General features: G+C 43.5%; 1 protein-coding gene across 3 annotated transcripts in view; it reads left to right on the top strand.

Moving 5' to 3' along the window:
* The first annotated feature begins 7,105 nt into the window (after positions 1-7,105).
* PLCE1 (phospholipase C epsilon 1) overlaps positions 7,106-15,112 on the top strand; it is a 167,916-nt gene continuing 159,909 nt past the window's right edge. For all 3 annotated transcript variants that reach the window (XM_076338757.1, XM_076338756.1, XM_076338754.1), the window contains exon 1: positions 7,106-7,191. The gene's annotated coding sequence lies outside the window, so the exon portion shown is untranslated. The remainder of the gene's footprint in view (positions 7,192-15,112) is intronic.

The raw sequence follows: 15,112 nt of genomic DNA, 5'->3' as shown, positions 1-15,112 counted from the left end.
TCCAGTCCAGAGTTAATAATTTAAAAACAATTTCTGAAATTCAAGTATTTTGTCTTCCATATGTTTATTATTTTGAATCAGTATAGAAATTGTACTGGCACTATCTAGCAATCACAGTAAAATAGTCTAAAAATCAGACTTTTACTAAAATAATAGTCGTCAACTGAAACTGTCTTTCTGTAAAAACTCTTCTCATAGGGCAGGATCACCTTATGATTGAAATAGAATCGTGCTTTATAGAGAGAGCTGAGCTGCCCCGACAGAGCAGTCACTACCCTGTGTCCATGGGCTGTACTTGTGTAGAATGATAATTGGTCTAATGGAAGGGAGGAATTAATTGCAGATAAGGCCTATGTGTTCCTTCACAAGAAAAATTGCTATCCATTAGTCTATCAATGAAAATTTTGCTGTACTGAAACCAGAGTGCAGTTAAGAAAACACTCTCAGTCCTTATTTTCATGTGTTTCTAATTTTCTTTCAGAATTTCTGTTTGCATGTGCGCAAGCGTGCATGCTTTTCTTTAGTCCTAGCTGAAGGGTGAATTTTGGAGCAAAGCCCAAGGAAAAATCTTTTGGCTATTTTTTTAAATTAAAAGCATATTTAAGTGATTTATGTAATTTGTTAAATAAATTGTTTGAAAATATTGCTATAGAATACCACAATTAAAGACAAAATATTCCTTTATACATTATACTGCAGGGTTTGGGCAAGTGATGTATAGTTCAGACTGAGCGCAGAAAAAAAGCCAGGTATTCTTGAGAACTGATCCTACCGCTGTAGCTACTGACGTTGGGAAAATCGCCCAAGTAAACTCACATTGCTTTAGTTTCCCCTTCTGTATAATGTGAATAATACTTACCATCTTGCAGGAATGTGTGGAATTTAATATTTATGCATCACTTTGAAGTTCATCTCTAAATCAATTTTATAACCCAAACTCCAAAATACATGGTCGGTAGGAGACTGTTAGCTGGTAAGAGCTAAGAGACACATCAATATTTTCTGAAAGTCCTATATTTTTCTCTACATACAAACATTGTATGTAGAATCCTAGATTAGTGAAACTTCATATCTGAATCTCCACCTTGAGTTTGTATGTTGCTAGTGAATCTAGCAATATGGTGAGTTTGAGTTGGATGTGTTGTCTCTCTATATGGTCAAGCCTGATGGAGTAGGGTACGGTGCAATGACTAACAGACAGTTCTCTGAAAACACGGTGGACACTGATGTACAATGAGAGAGAAAAGAAAATCGAAGCATTCTCAAAGCACTTTCTGCTTGGCCAAGAATGTTAAAAAGAAACTGTGACCCACAAGTCCAGTGCAGCAAAAAGTAGTTTCTTCATCTGTACAGCACGGAGGTCGAGCAGCTCAAAATTCACTTCTGCAAAACTCGGGCATGGGAGTCCCCTGTGGAGGAAGTGGAGTCCTGGATGCTAATGAGTGCCTGCAGACTTCTCCCGCCTTGGGAACAAAGTAGTTTTGAAAGAAGGTCAGTGACTTTTGTTAAGGGGAGTTACTTCTATTGTGTGTACAACCAGGAAGAGAGTCCAAAACCGATGACTCTCGCAGTAACGGAGGCAAACAGATTACCCAGGTAACTATTCTAAAAGGCAACTTTCCAACGTGTCACCAAGGAAATTAGGTTCTTCCCAAGTAAATCTGCTTGCAGCATCTCAGAGGATCATGTACTTCCGTTGGAATGGAAAGAAGATGGCTTGTCTCAACTGTAAATGTGTAACTGGGATGCAATTTCCTCTTTCTCATGATCTGCGTATAACTTCTGACTTGTTTTTAAAGAAGGAAATCACATTAAAAATATTAAGTAGCAACTTATTTTGTTAGATATATCTAGGCACATTATTCCTTCATATTTAAAATTTTCTCGGTCTGCAATGCTTTTCAGGGACGCAATTTCTGAACTATCAATTGCATAAATACATTTTAGGAAGAGAGCAGCTACGTCAGCAGTCCTGCAGCTTTGTAATCTTGATCATTTCTTCTTTCCTACAGTATTCAGAGAAGTGAATGTCACCCCGAAGGAAATGAACATCTAATTATTTTGTAGAGAGCACCTGTCACCGTTGTATCTGACTTATAACTTTCACATTGTTATTTTTTTTATATCTTCCATCATCATAGTGTTTGAAAATCTTACCGTTATTAAATAATCTTCCAGTGTCCTGGTGAAACATAGAAATCTTCAATTTACAGGTGAGGAGCTGAATCTCCGGAATTGATCCTTAATGCAACAAATTGTTTGAGCATGTTACTGATCCCTGGTATGCTAAGTTGTCCCATTGACACGTGCCTGAAGTTAGACAGATGTCTTATCCTTGACTCGACAAAAGACTATGGTGATTTCTCCAAATTTTCCATTCTGTAAAATGTATCACTTTCTTTTCAGTACAGGATACCTTTTATTGTTGGAGTTTTGCAAGCTGAAAAAAAAAGCGTGAACACGTTGTGAAGGAAAATTTATACATATTTTCCACTGGAATAATATGATAATAACTTTCCTGCACTCTTTAAAACAACTGGAAAAGCAGAGAGAAACTGGAAAAAGCTTCCATGGAAAGGTTCCTGTTGCCTGTGTGTTTAGAGGATAATTCATTGTCACTATTGTAGTGCTGAAAACCTATTGCATGATTTGTTATGAAGTAGTTACTATGCCTCTGACACTAACAAAATGTAAAGTACACTAAAGTATTACTAATTGAATGTATTTTTGGGCAATATTCAGTATATGAATATATGGAAGTACTGAAAAATATACAGATCAGGTAGAATATGAATTGGCAAAGAAAAGATTGACTACTCAAATTTTACTTTTTGCAAAATATTGTATTATGGCATCTTTTGGGGTACTATATGCAGTGAATGAAATCCAGGCCACGCTGGAGGCAAAGGGAATATTACATTTTCTGTAGGACCTGGATTTTATCCAACATGTACTGTATTTCATAGAATCATAGAATTGTTTAGGTTGGAAAAGACCTCTAAGATCATCGAGTCCAACCATTAACCTAGCGCTGCCAAGTCCACCACTAAACCATGTCCCTAAGCACCACATCCACATGTCTTTTAAATACCTCCAGGGATGGGGACTCCACCACTTCCCTGGGCAGCCTCTTCCAATGCTTGACAACCCTTTCCATGAAGAAATTTTTCCTCATGTCCAATCTAAACCTCCCCTGGTGCAACTTGAGGCCATTTCCTCTCGTCCTATCGCTTGTTACTTGGGAGAAGAGACCGACACCCACCTCGCTACAACCTCCTTTCAGGGAGTTGTAGAGAGCGATGAGGTCTCCCCTCAGCCTCCTTCTCTCCAGGCTAAACAACCCCAGTTCCCTCAGCCGCTCCTCATAAGACTTGTTCTCCAGACCCCTCACCAGCTTCGTCGCCCTTCTCTGGACATGCTCCACCACCTCAATGTCCTTCTTGTAGTGAGGGGCCCAAAACTGAACACAGTATTCGAGGTGCGGCCTCACCAGTGCCAAGTACAGGGGCACGATCACTTCCCTACTCCTGCTGGCCACACTGATACAAGCCAGGATGCCATTGGCCTTCTTGGCCACCTGGGCACGCTGCTGGCTCATGTTCAGCCGGCTGTCGACCAGCACCCCCAGGTCCTTTTCCGCCAGGCAGCTTTCCAGCCACTCTTCCCCAAGCCTGTAGCACTGCATGGGGTTGTTGTGGCCAAAGTGCAGGACCTGGCACTTAGCCCTGTTGAACCCCATACAGTTGGCCCTCGGCCCATCGATCCAGGCTGTCCAGATCCCTCTGCAGAGCCTTCCTACCCTCAAGCAGATCAACACTCCCACCCGACTTGGTGTCATCTGCAAGGTGCACTCGATCCCCTTGTCCAGATCATTGATAAAGATACTAAACAGAACTGGCCCCAATACTGAGCCCTGGGGAAGCCCCCACTTGTGACCGGCCACCAACTGGATTTTGGGGCCAGTTGGGCCCGGCCATCCAGTTTTTTACCCAGCGAAGAGTACGCCCATCCAAGCCATGAGCAGCCAGTTTCTCCAGGAGAATGCTGTGGGAAATGGTGTCAAAGGCTTTATTAAAATCTAGGTAGACAACATCCACAGCCTTTCCCTCATCCACTAAGTGGGTCACCTTGTCATAGAAGGAGATCAGGTTAGTCAGGCAGAACCTGCCTTTCATAAACCCATGCTGACTGGGCCTGATGACCTGGCTGTCCTGTATGTGCTGCGTGGTGGCACTCAAGATGATCTGCTCCATAACCCTTCCCGGCACCAAGGTCAGACTGACAGGCCTGTAGTTCCCCGGATCCTCCTTCCGGCCCTTCTTGTAGATGGGTGTCACATTTGCTAACCTCCAGTCAACCGGGACTTCCCCAGTTAGCCAGGACTGCTGATAAATGATGGAAGGTGGCTTCTGCCAGCTCCCTCAGTACTCCTGGGTGGATCCCACCTGTCCCCATACACTTGTGTGTGTCTAAGTGGTGTAGCAGGTCACTAACCGTTTCCCCTTGGATTATGGGGGCTTCATTCTGCTCCCCATCCTTGTCTTCCAGCTCAAGGGGGCTGGGTACCCGGAGAACAACTGGTCTTACTATTAAAGACTGAGACAAAGAAGGCATTAAGTACCTCAGCCTTTTCCTCATCCTTTGTCACTATGTTTCCATAGAAACATTTTTTATTGTCTTTTACAGCAGTAGCGAGATTAAGTTCTAGTTGGGCTTTGGCCCTTCTAATTTCTTCCCTGCATAACCTCACGACATCTTTGCAGTCCTCCTGAGTTGCCTGCCCCTTCTTCCAAAGGCCATGAACTCTCCTTTTTTTCCTGAGTTCCAGCCAAAGCTCTCTGTTCAGCCAGGCCCATCTTCTTCCCTGCCAGCTCGTCTTTTGGCACATGGGGACAGCCTGCTCCTGCGCCTTTAAGATCTCCTTCCTGAAGAAAGGATCATTTCAGTATAGAATGATCAACATTATGAGTTAATTAACTGAATTAGTTCAGACTGGCCATGTCTCATGTCTCCTAAGCAATAAATGATTTTGATGTTACACTGCTAAAAAGACCAAGGTGCTTTACTACAGTGGATGTATTTTCTCTCACTATTCTGATAATCAGAACCTGTAAGCCACTGAAAGAGTCAGGGCAGATAATAAATGTAAAGCCAGGAAGTAGTAAGTGAATACATATAATATATATAACACTATATCTGACCTAATTTGTTAAAAGAAAACCCCAAAATAGACACTTTTTGAAAATATGTAAGTTCTGTAGACTTTCAGTGGGTAACTTCATTGACTTTTTTGATGTATTTGTTGCACTGTTAATAGACGTTCTCCGCTGTGATTACTATCTACAGGGCATCAACACTATTGCACTTGTATTATCCTCACAAGACAACTGTTGCAATGAGGTGCGGAGTGTTTGCTGAGGTAACAGAGTAGAATATATAGTAATAAATCTGGCTTTCAAGCGTTTGGATTTGTTCTTCCCTTAGAAAATAGTACGACAAGTTCCTTACACTGGAAGAGAATGAAGTAAATTAACTGTGAGTTTTACAACCCTGTACCGGGACACAATCTCCGCATACCTTAGTTATGAGAATCGGTGCCCTTCACATAAAAATGTCCAAAATAAAACCGTGTTATCTATGGCCAACTTTCGCCCGCTTAAAAAATGAGAGTGCTTCCTCTAAAATGAAAGTTTATGAGTCTGCTTTTCTTCTTGTTCTACTCTGCATGGAAAAGATCGCGCGCAACGATGCACAGCCGAGTTCACCGAAACCGTATTTTTCCGTAGCGCCGACAGAAAGAGTGCTCCATCTCCCCCTCCCCTTCCCCAGGCTCCGCTCCCTCTTCCCAGAGATAATGGCTGGCAGCGGAGCGCAGGGCAGAGGTCGGGCGCTGCGCTTCTCAGCCCGCTCCTGAATCGAGACGTTGTTGCCACGGCCGCAGCCCGCGCTCCGCGCCGTGCAGCGGCAAGGCTGCCGCGGGGGGGGAGAAAAGCACCTTGTGCACCGCTGCTGCTGCCGGGCGGGCGCCGAGCGGCGCGGCGGGGGTCGCGGAGCGGCGCGCGGGGACCGCGGAGCGCGCGCGCGGGGGCGCGGGGCGCGCGCCGACATTCCGATGCGGTGAGGCAGCCGCGGCCCGGCCCGCCCCCGACCCTCGCTCGGAGGGCGCGCACGGCGATGGCGCTGGACCGGCTCCCGCTGCGGGGGACGGCGCCGTTACTCAGCGGAGCGGAGGCGCGGGGCTGGGGCGCTTAAGCGACGCCGCCCGTTGGCGGGAGGTAGGGGGAAGAGCTTCCGCGGGTAACTCCGGCTGGCAGCTGCCCGGCGGGGGGGCGTGAGACCCGCGGCGCGCTCCCCGGCGTCGGGGATCCCCTCTGCGGGCGCCGTCTGGTCTTTCATGAGCAGACACAGGGGCGCGGAGGGGGGGAAAGCAGTTGAATTTGTAGTTTGGGGGCACTGCTGCCGGCAGGGTTACCCGCCAAACTTGTAGGACGTGGGGTAGTTCAAACGCCTCCTGGAGAGAGCGGAGCGGCGGTGGGCAGACGCCCCGGACCACGCATCCCCCCGAGGCGCCGGCAGACGCGGTGCTGCTGCGGGGTGCGCACCCGGCGCGGCGCGACCGCCTCGCCTGCGGAGGGGCTGCGAAGCCAGCGTGCGCTTCACAACCCCCCCCGCCCCCCCCGCCCACCTCGTCGCGGTGCCCGTGCGAGCGCCAGCCTGCCTTGGGGCAGGACAAGGAGGAGCTGCCCGCGGCGGGCTCGCCCACATCCCGCCTGTCTCGTTTGCGGAGGACGATACTAGCGACCCGGCCCGCGGACAGCCCCCCGGAGAGAGGATCTGCCCCCCGCTCCCGCCGCCGAGGAGGGGCGGTCCCGGGGGAACCCGCCCCGTCGGCCCCGCGCCCTCCCTCCGCGGCTGAGTCAGCCGGCGGCGCAGCCCCCGCGGCACCTCCCTCCTTCCCTCCGCCGGCCCGGCGGGGCGGTGCGCGCCCGCAGCCCCCGCCCCCGGCCCGCCGGGGGTAGGCGCCTCGCTCGCTCCGCCGTCCCGGGCTGCGGCGGCCGTGGAGCGCTGGCGAGGCGGGGGCGGCCCCGTCCCGCAGAGCGCTCCGCCGCCGAGGCCCCGCCGCTGCTGGAGTCACCGGCTGGCCCGAGGAGGAGAAGGAGGAGGACGAAGATTCCGGGGGGACGCTGAAAGGTGCGTCCCCTGCTCGCCCCCTCCCGCTTTCACGGGCTCCTTCCCCGGCTCCCGAGTGAGGCTGGCGCTTCCCCCAGGGGCTCCCTGGTCTGGGTCTCGGCGCCCCGGCCCCGGCGGGGGGCACGGAGGGCTGCCCGCTGCGGCCGTACGCGGGGGCGGGCGGGCGGGGGCTCCGCTCTCGGGCATGTTCCGAGGCCCGCGCCGCCGGCGGGAGGAGCCGGTGGCCCCCGGTGCCGGCGCCCTCCAGCGCCCTGCCTGCCTGACCTTCGGCTTCAGGGCTCCCCCTCTTCCTCCGGGAGGGTTCAAGAAAATCCCAAATGCAAAAGCAAATTGGAGTGGATTGCCCTTATCTTACGTGCTATAAACTGTTACAAATTCATCCCTTGCTTTCACTGTTCTCTTTTTTACCTGTTGTGATTGTACAAGCAGTTGTTATTTTTTTACGTTAAAGCCTGCCTAATTGTAATCAGACAAGAGCAGTGCAGCTCACGGGAGATGTGGTGTCAGAAGAAGCCTCTGGTTGTAAGCGGCAGGGGTGATGTTTCTCTCTCCCCACTTGGTCTTGGCGAGCCCCTCTTGCAAGCTCTAAGCACTCTTTGCGGGTGCTGCGGGCCCAGGCACGAAGGGCGAATGCATTCCTTCCAGCTCCAGACTTCTCTTTGGCCCGCTCGGTGAAGTGCGGTTGAGTTACAAAGACTCTAAGTCTGCAAACACTTACAATAGTAGTTTCACTGAAGTGTTTGTAGGATCAGGACCAAAGTGGCTGGGTGCGATGCTTATCGGTTCTGCTGCACACTCTTGGGATGCCACCAGCACAGGTGATACGGAGAAGAGCCTATACAGGTGGCTGCGAACTAGGCTGCTGATAAAGGAAGTGTAAGAGCTGGGTGGAGTGGTAGAGAAATGCGTAAAGGATCAGCTGTACTTCAAGGAACAAACGTTTCGTGTTTCATAGTAAGGCACTTGTGTGAGGAGCAGAATTGGGCTTGCTGTTGTATTTATATGACAAAAGTTTGCTAAATATTTCAATCCTGTATGTTTAATATACTTGTATATTTGAAAGGGGATCAGAGAACCTGCCAATTATGAAAAGGCCATTTAGCAATTATTGCAAAGCAGGAACCATTATGTAGCTTAAGAAGTTGTGTGTTTCCACACAGATAATCATCTTTGATTTGTGTATCTCATCCTGTGAAAAGTCAATGGTAAACAACTGATGTTTGTGATCGTTACAAAAACAAAATGAAAAACACCTAAACAAATCTGGGAGCAATGAAACAAATGAGGTGAAACCAGAAACAGACACAACATTTTGTGTATTAGGAAATGCTTGAGAGAGACATGCCCAAGTCATAAAAGAGCATGTCCAGTCTGTGCATAAATTCGCAAAGGATTGCTAGAATCTTTCTTAGTCATCTAAATAGAATTTATTCATGTTCTGCCATATTGAGGTATTAATCTAGTATATGGTAATGAGTTCATTCCTATTTTCACACATGGTAAGATGTTTGTTACTAAGACTTTGTGACTGCAGACCGGACAGTGCAGTTCCTTTCCTCTCAACTCATGTTAATTTAATGTGATGCACCTTAATCAGTAGAAGTGTGGTGCTCAAGCTGGAGTTCCAACAATTTAGTAAGGAAAAAAAAAAACAACCCAAAGTAAAACTTTAAGTTCAAGAAACATGAAAGCCCTACTGCAGAATAGAAAATTTCTGAAAACTATTATTTACTGGAAAACATAGAACAAGTTCATGAAAGAGATGATAAGATAATTTGAGGTTTTGGAGATTTGTAAAATGAGAAAAAGAAATTCTCTATATTTAGGTTATCCAAAAGAATGTTGTGAAACAATTTGAGCACTATTTGTAAGTACCCGTAGAAGAGAGTATTTCTTGTATCAAAGGGCTGTTCTATTTAAGAGAAATATAAATATTAAGATCCAGTGACTATAACCTGCACCAAAATCCAGTATAGAAGCAAGGCACATATTGAAAAGTGACAGTTGTAACTGTTCATCAAGAATTGTGGTAAACTTACAATGGTTGGAAACATTTAGCTCAAGTTAGCAGCTCTTCTTTTTTGGAGAAGAGCAGCTGTAATTTAGCAATAGTTCTTGGATTTGAAACAAGAATTAGTTAAAGGAAGACGAGTTATAAAGGAGGCAAAAAGCATTTAATCTATTATTTCATTAGAAGTCCATGATTTGCGTAGGGATTTTTCATTAAACATTAAAACGAAGTTTTTTTTAGTGATCAGCTTAATTTGCCTGCATATTTACAGAAGAATTTCTTTAAGATTTTCTTCTCTTAAAACACTAAAGACTGCACTTTGGAACAAGGGTTGTTGTTTTGTTTTCTGTTTGCACAGCACCTACCGCACAATGGATATTGGCTCATGAAGTGACTGTGAGCCCTAAACATTATAAATGGCAATGATAGTGTTACTAGCAATAATTCACATCTCTTTTGTTTTATATACTTTTCGAAAATACCAGTAGCTGAAACATTGGAACGAATCATGCAGCTCCAGCGTGGACACTGTTCACAATGCAGTCATTGATGGTTTCATTTGAGTAATGGCTATCATTTGATTATGCAGACAGCAGGTTAACGGCTGTCTGTACCTTTAGTATGCAGTCTGACTAATTTTTAAGTAATACTTTTCATCATGGCTTATGCTAACCTGAAATCTGTGTTTTTCCTTAGGTTAATTCTGTCCCTTCTTGAGCGTTCTTAATCTCATTTAGAAGAGAGTTGTTGCACGTGTACTTGAGGGCCTACATGGCTGAGTACATATTATATGAGAGCAGTCCAGCTTACTCTGCATACTGCTTTATTTGTCTTGGCAAACCTATACGTATATCTGCTTGTGGGTGGGGTTTCCATAGTCATGGTTCTGCCAGATACTGGTCATATTTCACTCTCTGTTTTTTTTTTTTTTTTTGAGCAAAACATCCATCTACTGACATGAGACTCGTGTTTAAGAGCTGAGGATAAAGTGGTGACAGTTTTTCTTTGCATTTCCTATAATGGGAGCTCTCTAATCTTTTTATTCTGTTTTTGAGGCACAGAATTTTGGTCTTACTTAACAGAGTTAATTTGTAAATACGTCACTGTGGGATCAAAGTCTGGTCCTTGGTGGTTTCATATACTCTGTCATGCTGACATCTCTGTGCAAGACTTAATGTCACTGATTTTAACCTAGGCCATCCGCAATACTCTCTTCTTAACTGCCCAGTCATTCATAAATAATCCAGCATGTTCAAACAAAAGCTAGATGTGCCATCAGTTACCGAAAACTGGTAAACTACAAGAGCTAGAAGGAATGAGCTCAACTCTCCACCAGAATTATCCTTCCTCCAGAGCCCGGTATATTTCTCCAATTTATCAAGTGTCAATGATGGTGCCACAGGTAATGCCAGCTCTTTCAGTGAATGATTTAAAGTAGCAGGGACACACACCTTGTGGAATATGTGACATGCCCCAGGGAGCTGCCTTCTGTGTTCTTTACATCTGAAACTCTCACATACTCCAGCATAACTTTTGAGTATGGAGACAGTGCAGGCTTGAGTCTTGTACAAGGAAGTGTATTCTGTAGGCCAGTATGTTTGCTGTAATATTTTACTCGCAGTAATCTGAGGCATATCATAATAGTTTAAATAGGCTGTCAACTCTGGGGTACTTTTTGTTCTACATTGCTGTCAGTAAGTAATATTTAATAATTTGTTACGACATTTTCAGTGGAGCCACCTCATTAAAAAAGTTAAATATATTATTGTACTTTTCAATTGTTGTAATATTTTATAAGTAATTAAAAAATACTCAGGTACTTTCAATATTCTTTATGTTACTCATTTGGATGTTTTAAATGAGACACAAAAGCGGAAACATTGAGTGCAAAGTCGAAGCTACCAGTTGAAAACATTTATTTTTGGGGTAATGGTTTTATTCTATTAGTATGCACAAGTGCTGCATAACTTGCATCTAATAATAGTGTGTTTTCTTAAACAGATGACTCTCCAGTTGCATTGACCTTGCCTTGTGTAGTAGGACCTTGCTGTCTGCTGTTTCAGACAATGCTCTGATGTGAGACCTCTCCTCCCACAGTATTTTTCCTCTGTCTGTGCTACAGCATACAGCAAGAATGCTGCTGCAGCGATCTCTGGTATTTGAGGTTTTTGTTACACTGCATCTTCTTTCTAACATTTTCATAATGCATTCCTTTACTCCAAGTACAAAACTCTGTTGCTTGGATTAGGTTAATTTCTTTCTGTAGCAGTGCAATTATCTTTCAGCAGTATTTGGGGAAACCCAACTTGGCTTCCCTTTGGAATTTAGCAAGATAAACAGGGATCATGTAGCAGAGTAGCTACTGCTTTGTGCACTACCAACAGTTCCCATTAAAGAACAACCTGTAGACTTCCTCATGAGGAACTTTCTTGACGTGAATGCCTCCTTGTTAATTCCTTTAGGGTTGCTACGATTGTTTTGGATTACAGCTATGTACCAAATTGCAAGGGAAAAAGAAAAGCCAGTGGTTTAATATCCAGGCTGAATTGCTTTCTGAAGACAGTATTCTGCTTCTGGTCTAATTTTAGATAATTTTCACACTCTGACATTTTTCAAAGATGTATTTTCAACCAGTTAGTTACTGTTCGGTTCGGACAAGTATGTTAAAATGCGTTTATAATCAGATTGTTTCATTGGTGGGCAGAGATTTCTAAGAATTGGTTAGTATTTTTCTAACTTCTACTAGAAAAATTCACACTTTTGATGACTTTCAAATATATCAGATGTTCTGTGAGCATATGCATTGTTTCTACTGAAAGCTGTGGGAAAATAATCTAATTGCAGGTATTTCTTGTGAAGGCTTCAAGTTTCTGCTCACTCTGTGCACCCGTTTTAGTTCAACAGGCTTATGGGAAGCAGTAAAAGTAGAGGAGTATCTATCCAAGGCTGCAACCCCCTAGACTGCTGACTGCAGGACAGGCTGACAAACAGGCTGCCTCCCTGTTTGGTTCCGTAATTCACATTCGCTCTTTAGCTACACCATGGGCTGCTTTTCTCTAACATCTTGAGTGGCAAAGGTGTCAGAGTACCAGGTAGATAATGCTTCTTGAAGTCTTTCATATTGTGGTACTTCTGCATTATTGCAGTAATTCTGCATTTTTTAGATGAGAAATATTTCTTAATGTGGCTCCTTTAAAGCCCTTGAAATTTTCCAGTGTAGCTGTTACTTTTGTGAATAGTCTGTTGTTTTTATTTTTCCCCCCAAAGAACAAAGTGGATGTACAAGAAGGGGAGAATCTTGCATAATTACCTTTGCTTTGTTGTGATTGCACCTTTTTTGTTTGTTTTTGCTTTTCTTAATAGTGAATTTACGGAAGAGACAACAAAAATAGAAACAATAAAATTGAGCAGTTGGACAGCTGCTTATGTTGGAAATACTTTAATCTTAATAACCACTCAAAATGTTGCTGTTATTATTGATTTGAATATACATCTGCTCTTATTCTGTGCTTTAATTCAGCAAAGTATAAACAAGAAATTCCACTTTGCTGGTGGTGTTTACTCAGTAGACATAGAAATGAAATACGGAGAAACATTATCAAAATGGATGGTTTCATATGTGTCATTAACTAAAACCTCCATGGCAATCCCATTTAGAGGCATTTCCAATATCATTAGCCTGGGTAATTTAAATATGTAAGTCCAATTATGGGGCTTTTTTCTTTCTTTATTTTATTTTTGTAGGACAAATCTATAAAGTAGCTATCACTATTTCATCATCTGTCACTGTACAACAATTCCAACAAGTTATACCATCCAAATTAAATATACTATTCATCTGAATAGTCTTGATATGTCTACCAATATGTAGTAGGTACACTTAATGGTTCAGTTCTGTGTGTTTGGTTTTGTTCTGCTTGTTTTCAAAATGGTCTTTTCTTCTTGTGAGATACAGCTGTTTGAGGGCATTGTTGGAGGGCGGTAATTACTGCTCAGTGCTCCCTGCCCACCAGGAATTCATCCAGTTTCAAATTTTGCTCTTGCTCTAAATGTTTTCCAGTTTCCCCTCCTCCATAGTGTTGAGTCTTGTGTCCTGTTACCCAGGGTTAGGTTGTAAGAGGGAGTGGTGGATACTCGGGGAGGGTGATGCCATTTCATTCTTCTATGTCTTTGGTACTTTTGGTTTGACATAACCGTGGTATGTTATTAGCATATTGCCAGTTGTTACCTGATACTGTAGTATGTGGAGTTACAGATTGCTTTCCACAAGAGAAAATACAATGGTTGCATGCTTTCAGTTCCGTGCAGTATGAGTTTATGTGCATGGAAGCAGGAAGTATCTCTATTTTCAGCGTGTGTTCCTATCAGAGATACTTGTCTCAGTGAGAATACCTTTGTATTGCTGCAGACTGGACACCTGCAGAAGCTATGTGTCAGCTGAAAGGGTCAAATCAAATAAAAGGTTGACTGTGTGTTTACACACATCGAAGTCTACTCATCCAACAAGTGTATTGCTTAACAACACTGTTCCCTTTCTCCCCACAAGACCTCTCGGTGAGCCGGTATCTAGCCGAGCAGCTCAGTCATGCCTTCCTCCCCAGTCTATAGTCTATAAGGAGAATTATTGTAATTTGCTGAGGAGGGAAAAGTGTAGAGTTTTTTCTTTCCTAAGCATTGAAAGTGCTCTGTCTGTACTCCTGACTCCTATCTAAAAGCAGTTCTTTGCCTTCTATATCTTTGAAAGTACAGGCTCTTCTGAGTATACCATGTCATAGAAGCCTATATACCTTTCCTACATTTTTGGGTATATATTTTATGTAATATACCTCTGTCACAGATAAAATTATGGAATAGTTAACGTAAAGATGTTACCATGCAACTAATTAAGCAGACATTTAAAAATGCCAGCTGCATGTATAGTGGTACCTCATATTTGAAAGGTTGAGAGGTTTCCTAACTTCGGAAAAGTCATGATGTTGACTTTATGTAATTCTTCTCTGTTAAGGAACAGTAAACCTTGGATCTGTAGTATATCTGTCAGGGTATTTCTGGATACATTCTTCTTGCCTCTTTTGAAAATTATATTAGCTTAGCCCAAATCCATGTAACATTGGATGCTGTTGTTTTTATTCTCTAACTTAATCCATGTTGGCAGAAATATGTGTGTAAAAAAAATACAGTTTTTGCTATCCAGTTGCCTCTTGGACCCCTATTAAAAGAGATTTCAGAGACTGTATTACAAGGTTCTACTACATGGTTGAACTAACTTGCAGTATGAAACAGAAATGTTTGTTGATTTTTTTTTTTTTTTTAAATTTTTTTTAGATGCGTGAAGTTGAAGGAGAAGGTTTTTGGTGTGGGGTTTTTTTTTTATCTAAACCAAACTAGCCTTCTTGGTACTTAACCAGAAAACATTTGTAGATGAAGATCTAGAGTTTAAACTTGTTTGGGAATACAGTTGAATCCCAAAATGCACTATTCAGTTGTTTCATTTTATTTCAGGAAAGCCAGATGAGAATGGAAAGTGTATACATAGTACCCTGGTATCAGAATGTTGTGGTCATTAAAAATCTAGCTTTAGTGACCAGTTTTGCTATAGAGAAAGAGTATAATGTTAATACTGTTCTTTCTTGTTTGTGTTAAGCAGATATTGTCAACTACCAATCTAGTTGCCCAGATTAAATTTTTTATATATAGTTATGGAAACACTTTGGATTTGCTATAAGGAAAGAATATTCTTTTAAAACGTTAGTTTAGGGCCATGAGTAGGAGGGGTTTATGACTCTCTCAAATTATTAAATGCATTTTTTTTCCAGTGATCAACTGTAATTTTTCTTGTTCCAACAAATTCTGAGCTATGGCAAATGTTTTATTTTTAACTGAATTTCTGTGTCACTCAATTATGAACAT

Source organism: Aptenodytes patagonicus, chromosome 5 (assembly GCF_965638725.1).
Source record: "Aptenodytes patagonicus chromosome 5, bAptPat1.pri.cur, whole genome shotgun sequence".
In the NCBI taxonomy this organism is placed as follows: domain Eukaryota; kingdom Metazoa; phylum Chordata; class Aves; order Sphenisciformes; family Spheniscidae; genus Aptenodytes; species Aptenodytes patagonicus.
This window is presented reverse-complemented; position numbering and strand designations above follow the sequence as displayed.